This window comes from Chiloscyllium punctatum, chromosome 31 (assembly GCF_047496795.1).
Source record: "Chiloscyllium punctatum isolate Juve2018m chromosome 31, sChiPun1.3, whole genome shotgun sequence".
Classification (NCBI taxonomy): domain Eukaryota; kingdom Metazoa; phylum Chordata; class Chondrichthyes; order Orectolobiformes; family Hemiscylliidae; genus Chiloscyllium; species Chiloscyllium punctatum.
This window is the reverse complement of record NC_092769.1, coordinates 32,093,204-32,105,541: the sequence shown is the minus strand read 5'-3', so window position 1 is coordinate 32,105,541 and position 12,338 is coordinate 32,093,204.

The following is a 12,338-nucleotide window of genomic DNA, read 5'->3' as shown; positions in this document are numbered from 1 at the left end:
TGACAAATGCCTTCTGACAGTTTTCCATCCATTGAAACTTCCTGCATTTCTACGCAATTCAATGAGTGAAGCAGCCACACTGCTAAGACTCCCTACAACTTTCTGATAAAACCCACTTGTAGTACTACCAAATGCAGAACAACCTCTGTTATATGAACGTCAATTATCCAAATTTCAGATTATCCGAACAAGATCTCAAGGTCCTTTGTTTGCAATCTGATCAGTTATCTGAGCAATGCATTATCTGAACAATTAGTTATCCGAACAATTAGTTATCCCCACCCGTCTAATGTCGATAATCAAGATTGTTTTGTAGTCGTACTGCTCTTTTGGTCGATGAGGACACCTGTCCATGTTCAATAACATGGTCCAGGAGAGTGATTTATGTTTTCTTGAGTTCGCTGTCAGCCAGGTTTATCACCAAGCCTGCCTCTCAAAGTTGAGTGAATAATTTTGAGAAATTCTGCAAATTTTCCATCCGTGTGTGACAAAAAACCAGGTCATCAATGTGTACCACGCAATTGGGGAACGAAGAAATTGCATCATTGGTTAGTCTTTAAAATGTAGCTGGCACATTCTTCATACCACATGACATGGCTGTAAACTGTACAGTGCATTTTGGTGTCACGAAAGCCGAAATTGTTTTCACATTTTTGAATAGAAGTAGCTGAAGGGGTCCTTTGAGTAAGTCGTAGAGAGAAATATAAATTGCTCCTCCCATCTTCTCAATATGGTCTTCCAAACTTGATTTAGGACATTTATCAGATTTAGTAACTGCATGGATTATGCATAGGTCCACACATAATCATTGGATATGATCTGGCTTTGGTCCCACTGATGTAGGTGAACTCTTTTCACTACGTCAGATTTTGATTATATTGTCTTTCTGCAAGTGTTCAGTCTCTTTCTGAACCTGTGCCAACCTTCAAAGGTTAAATCTGGAGGGTGTTATTTGATTGGAACAGCATTTCCTCAATCAATATTATGTGTAGTGAGATTAGTAATTCCCAGGTTATTCCCACATATCTCCCCATGTGATTATACTATTTATATTGGGTCATTTCGATTTTCATCCGAAAGGAAACTCAGCCGTTTATCCCAGTTTCCCAGAACTTCTTCATTGTTCAATTTAATTTGAGGAGACCAATTCACAATCATCTGAAATTATTTCGTCACTCTGTGTTGTAGCCAGTACCACATTCTCTTTTGTTTTCTTATCAAAATAGCTTTTGAACAAACCACATCTCTTCAAGCCACAGAATGGTCACAGAAGTAAGTGGAGCAGTAAGCCATTCAGCCCCTTAAGCAGGCACTGCTGTTCAAAATGACGATGGCTGATTATTCAACTCAGTACCCTGTTCCATCATTCTTTCTGTAAGCTTTGATCCCTTTAGCCTGAAGAAAAACTATCACGTTTTGGACTCAATCAATTTCTATGACAGTGAATTCCAAAGAGTCACCACTGTCAGGGTGAAGAAAGTTTTCCTCATCTCAGTCCAAAATGCCCGAGCCAGTATCCTTAGACCGTGAGCCCTGGTTCTGGACTCCCCAGCCATAGAGAACATCCTTCCTGATTATCGAATTCTGGACATAAACACTGACTTGTACTACATCTTGTGATCTTAGCATGGATCAATATGGGGAGGGTTGTTATCAGTATTGCCACACTTTGACAGTGCAAGTTAACCTCTTGCTGATAGCAGGCTGGAAGCAAGGTAGCCATTTGTTGCTAAGGAAGAGATAGGACTGAGTGCTCACTGCCCATATTCAAAAGGGAAGAATGACCTATTCAGGAGAGATATTAGAGGACTTTTTCTGGTTGTAATGGTGGACAGTGATAGAAATTACTGACTCCCGTAGAACACACAGGGAATCAGCAAAGGTGACCCAAAGTGCTGATTCCTAATTACACATGTTGCACTTTCCAAATGACAACAGCCCATTGGTTGAAGAAGTTTTCCTTTATTTAAAATTAAAATGCCCATCGATGTATGATACACTTCTGGAGTAGGTGGGACAGGAAGATAAGCCTACTCAGTCTAACCTAGGAACTTAAGCTACTGATCGAGGGTAGGGAGACTACCATTCGACGATAAGAGGCCTGTTTGGCATCCCAGACAGAATCGATGCAATTGCCCTTAATTGCTTCATTAATCCCTGGGGATGTAAGTAATAAGCCACTTGTCAGAGTGTTGTGTTTTGCTCAGGTGTCACTGAGTAGTGTGCTGATCTTTAAGTCGGAACGTTCAGGGTTCAAGATCTACCCTCGGGGTTAAAATAGACTAATTGATACTGCCACATCAGTGCTGTCCTGAGATAATCCTACACATCAGATGTATATGAGGCATTAAACCAAAGCCACTCTGCCCGCTAAAGGGACCCTTATTATTTTGAACGAACGTGAGGAGATTATACTTGGTGTCCCGGCCAATATTTATTGCTCAATCCCGATGAGCAGATGATCCAGTCATCATCTCCTTCCTGGTTTTCTCATGGCACACAAATTAAATATCACTTTTCTGACATGTGACTACATGATCAAAAGTACTTCGGTTGTTGTATAGAATATCTCTGATTGAAAATTGATTTGTCAGAACCTGGATGTATTGTTACTCAACTTTGCTGTTCATTTTTTATTCTCTTCACTCTATGCTGTAAGAAAAAAACTCCTTTCCAACTTCCACCAAAGGAGAATGAGACAAAGCTCAGTGCTATAATATTTCACTTTGTACTAACATCTGGATGAAACTAATATACCTTTCAATGCAAATATAAAACGAATTGAACCCGTTTTAAACGTTTAAAACAAATTATATATTTCACCAAAGGAGTGTATTGAAATATTTCAATAGTTCTCATTGTGTCAAGTACCAGCAAACAGTGGAGTCTGTTCCAATCTAACTTATCTTGTCTAAAGAATAGGCTGAGGAAAAGAACAGCGCATTATGGGCTCCTTCAATTTGAGAATGAGGAAAGGAGTACAGTGTGGATCAGTGATTAACAGCGGGAACAGTATTCTCCAGGTTAGAATAGATGTGCAGTGGAATATACTAAAATGATAGAATGAGAGAAGCTGAAGTGGGATATTGTCGGCTGAATGTTTTATAAGCCTGTTCAAATCGGGTCAGTCAGGATCTTATTGAATGGTGGAGCAGGCTCGAAGGGCCAAGTGACCTATCCTCGTTCATTGTTCATACCTCGAAACAATAATGTTAGTTACTCGAGCGGAGGTATTAAACACACATTTTAAACTGTTACATGGACACATGCTGATATTTCCATCTATGACTCCCTGGGTTTGATAACATGTAGTTGACAGTGGCCCCAGGGGTTCTGCACTTGTTTCAGAGGTCTGGAAATAGATGTACAGGATACTCTGAGATTGCATTAAGATGTTATATAAAAGCACAACTTTTCTACTTGTCTTCCTGCGAGGGTAGAGAGGGTTTTGCTCTTCATCAAACCTGTGCTGCATTTGACTTCAATCTGCTTTTCTTTTTTGCATTATTGTGTGGAGTTTATTCTCTTAAGTCAATAGCCTGGGTTTTGCCCAAAGTTTAAGAGGTTTTTACTCACATTGGTGAGTTTCTGTATCCCATGAGGTCGATTCATTGCAATCAGTAATGGAAAATATAGCAGATCAAATATAATGTTGTTAACTGTTATTAGGTCATTTAACAGGGATAACTATGTGCTGTTCTATGCCCCTCAGGATTTAAAAGCCTTTTCAGTGGGGCCACTGCTGATTTACCCCAGGCGCTACACTGGTGAACTCACTGAGACTGAAACCTTTATAATCTGGGACAATGATGAAATACAAACTGACTGGAACTGCAACTTATCAGAAAAACTAGGGAACAGGGAGAGACTGGGGCCGAAGCTCAGAACACAGAGGCACTGTAAACCCAAGCACCCATTGACACAGCTTCTCGAGATGGGTTATGATGTGGTTCTGCACTATTCGGGTCTGATCTCTGATCAGAACCAATGCTTCTCTGTCAAACCTATGTGGTTTGTGGAAACAAATAATGTCTGCTAGGACGCAACTACAAAGCTCTCCTGCAATAATGTCACACAGAATCAAGTGAAATTTGGTGTATCCCCTTTTGGGGCTTCCTGCATCCTTTCAAGTGGCAGCTGAATTTGTTGGTCAGGTATCAGTTACCATCGAATTGGATGAAATCTTGTTAGTGGTTCATTTATTTACATTTCCCTATCTCTGAGGTTTGCCCCATTTCTTTATTAAAGAGCCAATGTGTGTGAGATCTCTTTAGTGCTGTCTATAGGAGAGCCGTGTTCCTGCCACTGTGCAACTTCATATTGATATCTGCCTTTAAAAACAATCTGAATCTATGGTCACATACTGGTGTCGGAACTGAGTAAGGCTCATAATAGAATGACCAACTCGACAACTGCTACAAACCAATGTGGGCTAGATTTTCCAACTGTCATTATCACAAGGGTGCTTTTGGTGCCACATTCACTATTCAGAATAACAATTGGTTTTTCTGCTTGTGCAGAATTTCTCTCTATGACTTTAAATAATAGTGTACTGTGTGTGGTTTGTTTCTATTTATTTCTGTTCCTCAATGACTTTGAAATTCTTACTGAAAAAGTATCAAAGGCAAAGTAAAGCCATTCTTCTCTCTCCAGAAGTACATTGTTGCTGGTTTTCCTCTGAGGCCAGTGCAGAACTCCACCAGTTCATTGTAGGCCTGATACATTATAGTTAAATTTCACCTCTGCCAGCTGGTACAACATGGAAATTTGAGTATTGATGAAAATAAAGATTTTTTAAATTTAAATCTTTAGTATTGTACTTATCAGGACACAATCAAGAATACCAATGGGAAGGGAGAAGACATTTAATCTGTCTGGGTAATGAGTGCTGATTGGTAAAGACATGGAGAATGGACCAGGTGATGATTGGCAGTTAACTGCCATTGCTTGTTGTGATTCGACTAAATTGGTGATGGCCATTCTCTGATTCATTTGTCAGGGCAATACCTTGACCACTCAGGCAACCTGCCAATTGAAAACTCAACAAAGTTTAGCTGTTAACTGTCCATCACCATCTGACAAGCCCATTTCCATTGGTGACATCTCCATCAATCGTTGTGTACTTTCCAAAGCTGCAGATCTCTTTTCCTGTTCAGTGTAAACTGTTGTTTCCCTTTACATCAAAATCCTTGCTACTATGATGATGCATGCAAGACAAAAAAAAAGTATGTCCTATTTTACAGCAATACCCAATTTCTGTATTTGCAAACAACTGTTTGAAAATGGGAACTTTTTGCAAATGGAGGATCCAACATCCGGCTGATATGATTAAAATGGAGGAGAAAGTGAGGACTGCAGATGCTGGAAATGTGTTGCTGGAAAAGCGCAGCAGGTTAGGCAGCATCCAAGGAACAGGAGAATCGACGTTTCAGGCATAAGCCAAAACGTCGATTCCCATGATTAAAATGGAATCTAGTTTTCGAAGTTGAATTAATTTAACCCCCTGACAAGCCCACTTTGTACATGCAGATCCACTTTGAATATTGTATCAGTCTGGCTGTTGAAAGGCAGCTTTGGAAAGTTGTTTATTTATGTTAACTTCAATTTAATGAATTGCTGAACCGGTGGAAAATACATTCTATTGCATTTACGAAACTAAGATATCTTGTGAAATCAGGAGATGTGCACAATGCAAATGAACATCCCATTTACTGCTGGCCTGGACAAGACTGGTAAATTTAAACTGGCGCTTATAGAGAAAAGACAGAGAACTTAACTGGCTCATTATCATCTAATGTATTGAGTTTAAACTTATGTCTGTCTGTAAATTCTTCAAGGCCTTGATCCATGCTGTCTCTTGTACTTTTTATATACACACTCTGTTCTTTTGGTTCTCTGATTGCTTTATATCTTTTTGTCCACGAGTATGGTCAAGTCCCCTTAATTAGCTGTACTTTACTGATAAACTTCCTCAGATGCCCTCTTTACTCATTCTCTCTTTGAAAGCTTACTTAAAAGGCAGTTTCATGTTTCTGCTCATTGGTCCAAACTCTACTGATACATGTCAACAACCTTCTCCTGTTTGGCTTTCGGTGCATCCTTTTCCAGTTTGGAAGGTCGAACTCAAATGCTGAATATAGGGTTAAAGACAGGATTCTTGGCAGTGTGGATGAACAGAGGGATCTGGGTGTGCAAGTACATAGATCCCTCAAAGTTGCCACCCAAATGGATAGGGTTGTTAAGAAAGCATATGATGTTTAGGCTTTCATTTACAGGGAAATCGAGTTTGAGAGCCACGAGGTTTTGCTACAGCTCTACATGTCCCTGGTGAGACCACGATTGGAATATTGTGTCCAGTTCTGGTCACCCTGCTATAAGAATTATTTACAGGCTTTGGAGAGGGTGCAAAGAAGGCTTACCAGAATGCTGTTTGGACTGGAGGGCTTGCCTTATGAAGAAAGGTTGAATAAGCTTAGACTTTTCTCTCGGGAGAGAAGGAGGAAGCGAGGAGACCTGATTGAGGTGTCCAAAATAATGAGAGGAATAGATAAAATCAAAGCTAGAGAATTTTCTGCAGGGCAGGATTGACAGGTACGAGGGGGTCATAGTTTTAAGATATTAGGAGAAAGGTATTGAGGAGACGTTAGAGTAGGTTCTTGACACAGAGAGGTGTGAATGCATGGAATACATTGCCAGCGGTGGTGGCGGAAGCAGAGTCATTAGGGACATTTAAGTGACTGCTGGACATGCACATGGTTAGCAGGGAGTTGAGGGATGTGTAGGTTGTTATTATATTTTACATTAGGATTATAACTCGGCACACTGTCGTGGGTCTGAGGGCCTGTTCTGCGCTGTACTTTTCTATGTTCTCCGTTAAAGCATATCATAAATGTGAGTAATAATGTCCACTTTTGGTAGATTTAATTGGAATGTATCTGCCAAACCTTTAGCAAAACTGAATCAGCAAACAGCTTCAAACTGTGCGCACATCCATCACATAACATTGCTGCTCCTCATTAACTCTTCAAATACACTGCTCCATTCCAAATAGCGGACCACCCGTTCCCATTCAGAGAAATTTGTATCTGATGGATGGAAGCGGTTGTTTCTGTACTTCTGCCATTTTTATTGAACTCATCTCAAGCTACACTTTAAAATTTGACAGTCAGGCCAAGACTGTTTGTGTTAAGCTTTATCAATTTGGACAAGTTTTCCAGCTCTTCATGTTCTTGAATATTGGAATGGGACTGGGGTCTATCAGGCCTCAAGGGACAGGCAGCAAGGTCATTAGGTGGATAATACGGTGGAAGATGACAAGGGAAGGAAGGAGTTTCAGTGCCTCTCATATTTCCATCTCCGTAGTATTTTATTGATCCCAAATTAGGGAAAAGATGACCACTCAGGTGGTCAATGTAGAGACTGTTCCCGCCAGTGCTGGCAGTTTATTAGCAGTAGGTGGGTCCTCTATTGGGTGGGAGACCTCCTCCTGCATCCTAGAGACACGCCTGCAGGATGTCCCTCCTAATGAAGTACCTCATGGCTCACAACAGGGTATCCCATCTGCATACTGGAACAGTCTCCTGTCCAGGTGAGCGATCATTACGGGAACTGGAAATCAGAGTATGTGAGTGAAAGAAGCCGTGAGGGCTAGAGTGTTCACAACATTCCCAGGACCAGGTTGGCAGGTCCTACTGAAGCCATTAATAAGTCATTAAGATCCCCCAATTGGTGCATGAACAATGGGTTACTCCTACTCCTAGTAAGAGTATTGTGATTAATGCTTTTTAGTGCTATTACGCAAATAGTGAAGTGTGGCCATGTGATAAAATCATTTACATTCACTGCTGAATACTCGAGACTTTTTTGTGAGAAACTTTATAATTTTTCTAGTTGTTCTGAACACACTTTTTATTTCATACAATGGTGATTTTCTACATAGGATTACAGAGGAAAAACAGACCATTTGGCACAATCAGTCCATGCCAGTGCTTATGTTCCATTCAAGGTGTTTCACATCTTTCCTCATCGAAATCACGCATTGTAATTCTCTATTCCCAACCTTTCCAAGTGCTCGCCTAGTTTCCTTGAAATACATCTAAACTATTGATTTCAACTATTCCGTCTGGTCACATATTCCCCGTTCTCATCATTATTTCAGTGAAGAGGTTTCTTCTGAATTCCCTTTTGGATTTCTTGAGGTACCGCCTTATATTGACAGCCTCTAGTTATGTTCTATCCCAAAGTGAAATGTTTTCTCTGTACCTTCTCCTTCAAAACCTCTCATAATTTTAGAACTGTCAGCCTTCTTTTCAAGAGAGAAGAATTCTTCCTTGACATGCACAGCCAGAAACTTGTGTAGCATTTTTATAAATCTTCTTTTCACTCTTTCTCATACATTCTATAAAATGTCAACTGGAACTGCAGGCAATACTCTTAATTATAGTCAACCAAATTATTAGATTACTTACAGTATGGAAACAAGCCCTTCAGCCCAACAAGTCCACACCGCCCCACCGAAGCACAACCCACCCATACGTCTAACCTTAACCGACACGACGGGCAATTTAGCATGGCCAATCCACCCTAACCTGCACATCTTTGGACTGTGGAAGAAAACCGGAGCATACCCACGCAGACACGGGGAGAATGTGCAAAATCCACACAGTCAGTCGCCTGAGGCAGGAATTGAACCCAGGTTTCTGGCGCTGTGAGGCAGCAGTGGAAACCACTGTGCCACCAAGCCACCCACATTTAAGAGGGACCCTACTTTCAAATCTATCCCTTTCGAGATAAAGCTTAGAGCTTTGTTTGCATTTTTATGGCCTTTAGAACCTGTGGTGAAATTGTTAGTGACTGATGTAATTGTCTGAAATCCCTTTGTTTGTCTCCCTCCCTTAGATGTGCATCTTTGAAAAATGACCTGCACATTATTCCTACCAAGATGTAACACCTTACATTTATCTGTGTGGATCTTCATTTGCTAATTATTTCCAATTTGGTATCATTGAATTGCTAACTTTTTTTGTCTTAATTAGATACAATATTTAATTTGCAGTTTTACTTTATATTGTTTTGAATTTTTAGAGACGTGCAGTAATCCACACGGTAACTATAACAACTAAATGTAGAATGACAGATAGATGAAAATTATTACAAACACAGGACTAATTAATAGACTCTATTAACTGCAAGGTCAAAACAGGGAATTATTTTTTACACGAATGATATGGTGAGATTATCCGTAGTGCAATAACTTTTTCTCCATTTTTTTGTTGCAGTTTATTTCCTCAGGTCTTTCTGTGCTACTGGTATGAAATTGAAAAGGCACCCATCCTCCATTTTAAGCTAAATGATAATTAAAACAAAACAGCATTTATATAAAATGTAACATGATTTATGAAGCCATCCCTCTAGGCTTATACATATTCACAGCCATGTAGAGTTATATAGGGAGAGGCAGAATAGGCTGGGGCTGATTTCTCTGGAGCATTGGAGACTGAGGCGTGACTTTATAAATGTTTATAAAATCATCAGAGGCATGGATATTGTGAATAGACAAGGTTTTTTTCCCTGAGGCGGGTGGAGTCTCACCTAAACCTATACTCGTGAGTATAGGTTTAGAGTGAGAGGGGGAAAAGTTGAAAGTACCTAAGGAGTAACATGTGCATGCAGAGGATGGTGTGTATAGAATGAACTGCCAGAGGAAGCGGTGGAGGCTGGTGCAATTTCAACATATAAAAGACACCTGAGTGTGTATACGAATAGGAAGGGTTTAGAGGGAAATGGGCCAAGTACTGGCAAATGGGACTAGATTCGTTTAGAATATCTGGTCAGCATGGGCAAGTGAGACTGAAAGACCTGTTTCCAAGTTGTAAATCTCTATGACTCTATGATCTACCCCTTTGCTCTTAATGTACTAGTCGAATCTCTTTGGATTATCTTTAACATTATCTCCCAAGGCTTTCTCATTTTCCTTTCTTGCCCTCCTCATTTCCCTCTTTAGAATGTCCCTGCACCTCTTGGACTCTTCGAGTTCACTTGATCTCATTTATCTATATCTAATATATGATTCATTCTTAATCTGACCCAGAGCCTCAATATCTTTATTCCTCCAGTGTTCCCTCCTCTTACCAGCCTTATCTTCACACTAACAGGAACATCACGCCTCTGAACTCACGTTATCTCACTTCTGAAAGCTTCATTCTTGCCGGCCGTCCCTTGAGCTGCAAGCAGTCTACTCCAATCAACCCTTCAAAGTTTTTGTCTCATACTATCAAAATTTGCCCTCGTCCAATTAAGAACTTTAACTTATATATAATGCCAATCCTTTCCATAGATATTTTACAACTAATCGAATTATGACCCCGGCCACAAAAAGCTCCCCTACTAAGCATTCAGTCACTTGCCCTGCCTTGTATCTCAAGAGTAGGTCAGGTTTGCTCCTTCTGAGGTAGTTACATCTGCATATTAATGAAGAACATTGACTTTAGCACTTACCAAATTCCATACCATCCAAGCTCTTAAGACCATGGCTGTCCCACTGTATGTTTAGAAGTTTAAAATTTGCGATTGTTACAAACCTATTATTTTTACATATAAATAAGATCTTTCAACATATTTGTTACTCAATTTCACTCTGACTACTGGGGGGACTATTACAATTGCATCAAAGTAATCACGCCCTTCTTATTTATGAGTTCCATCCACATAGCTTCACTGGACCATCCCTCAGAAATCCCTTGTGTTAGAACAGCACTTATATTTCACCACAAGAAAAATTGACTCCAATCTCCTTCTAGCTCTTCCTATTTCTGCCGTACCTTTGATGGTGGGAGGGGCTTTGAACATAAATTATTCAGTTTACTGGTGATGGTTCGTAGCTGAAAATAAAGATACCATGGGTGATTTGGGTGATGGGAAATAAAAGGTTACATTGTGTGGAAGGAAAATTCTGGATATAAACAAGATTTTTACAAACCGATCTCCATTCTGTCTGCCCAGGTCTTGCCTACACCGCTGTACCTCCAGAGGACTTTTATTTTGATGAGTTCAAGTTAATCTCAGCCGCTGTTTTGTACTTGTCAACTATTTGTTAACGGGGGTTTGCCGTTTCAGAATGTAGGTTACCTTATTGTGTACGTTCTCAGAGTTCAGTGTTTGGGGTCCTTGTTGGTTCACCCTGTGCTTTGGTATATAATGCAAAATTACAGAAAAATATTAATAGCAATTTAAGGTAAAATGTTAGGATATTGGAAGAACAGCTAAGAGCATCAAGTTTGACAGAGGGTTGTGGGACAGGACATGGAAAGCTGCAGGGTTTCCAAAACTTCTCATCTCTGCCTTCCCTGATCGAAATCAACCTGTGATTTATCATTTTTGAGGATTGTTATTCATTAATATCGGTGTGTCAGATAGATCTCAGTCTCAGGGAGGTGTGGCGTGCTTCTTTGTTTTGTGATGAACTCAGAGGAACATACAATAGTAAAGGAGTAAACCCAAAGGGGTGAAGGAGCAGAGGATCCCCCGTGTGTATGTGCACAAATCAGGGAATGTACCATGACACGTGGACAGAAGAGCAAATAAACCCAACTTCATCAATAACGCTGTAGAGAACAAGCACAAAGCAATTATATTAAACTCAAATAAAACAGTCTCTTGTCTCACCTGGAATGTTGCATCTTGTTTCCGATGCCACGTTTTTGAAAAGATGCGAAGTTATGAGATTGGGTGCGTGACTGATTCACAACACTATTCCCGGAATGATACACCTCACCAACCCTGAGACGTTGGGACTGTTCTCCTCTGCTGATAGTTTCCAGACTCTGTGAACAGTTGCTCTGATTGGTTCTCAATTCCGTCTTGCGTCACATAGATCCCAATGGCTGAATATTTCAAGTACTCATGAGCTCTGCCTGATCAACATCGACCTCTGATTTATTATTTATGAGGGTTGCTGTTCAGTAATATCCCTGTCTCAGATAGATCTCAGTCTCATTCCCTGGGATTTGACAGATGCGGTGTGTCAAATAGACCCCAGGAATTGTGATACATGAGATTTAGGTGTGAGAAAAACTCCAGTCCTGAGAATCTGCCCTTGGATTGTGCACGTGTTGTGTCTGAATACCTGACTGAACGTTGACATTTTTGGCTGATGAATGTTTCGTTGGGCGCTTTAGGTGGTGATTTCTGCATTACTAACCCAGGCTGTCCCCACATTGGGAGTACTTTTAGTTTAGACAGTGTAGAGTAAAGTTTCAAACTCCTTTGCCTGCCTTTTATAGGCTTCTGGTGGAGCAAAGCTCCTCATTTGTATCATTAGATGACCCAAAGTCGTGACC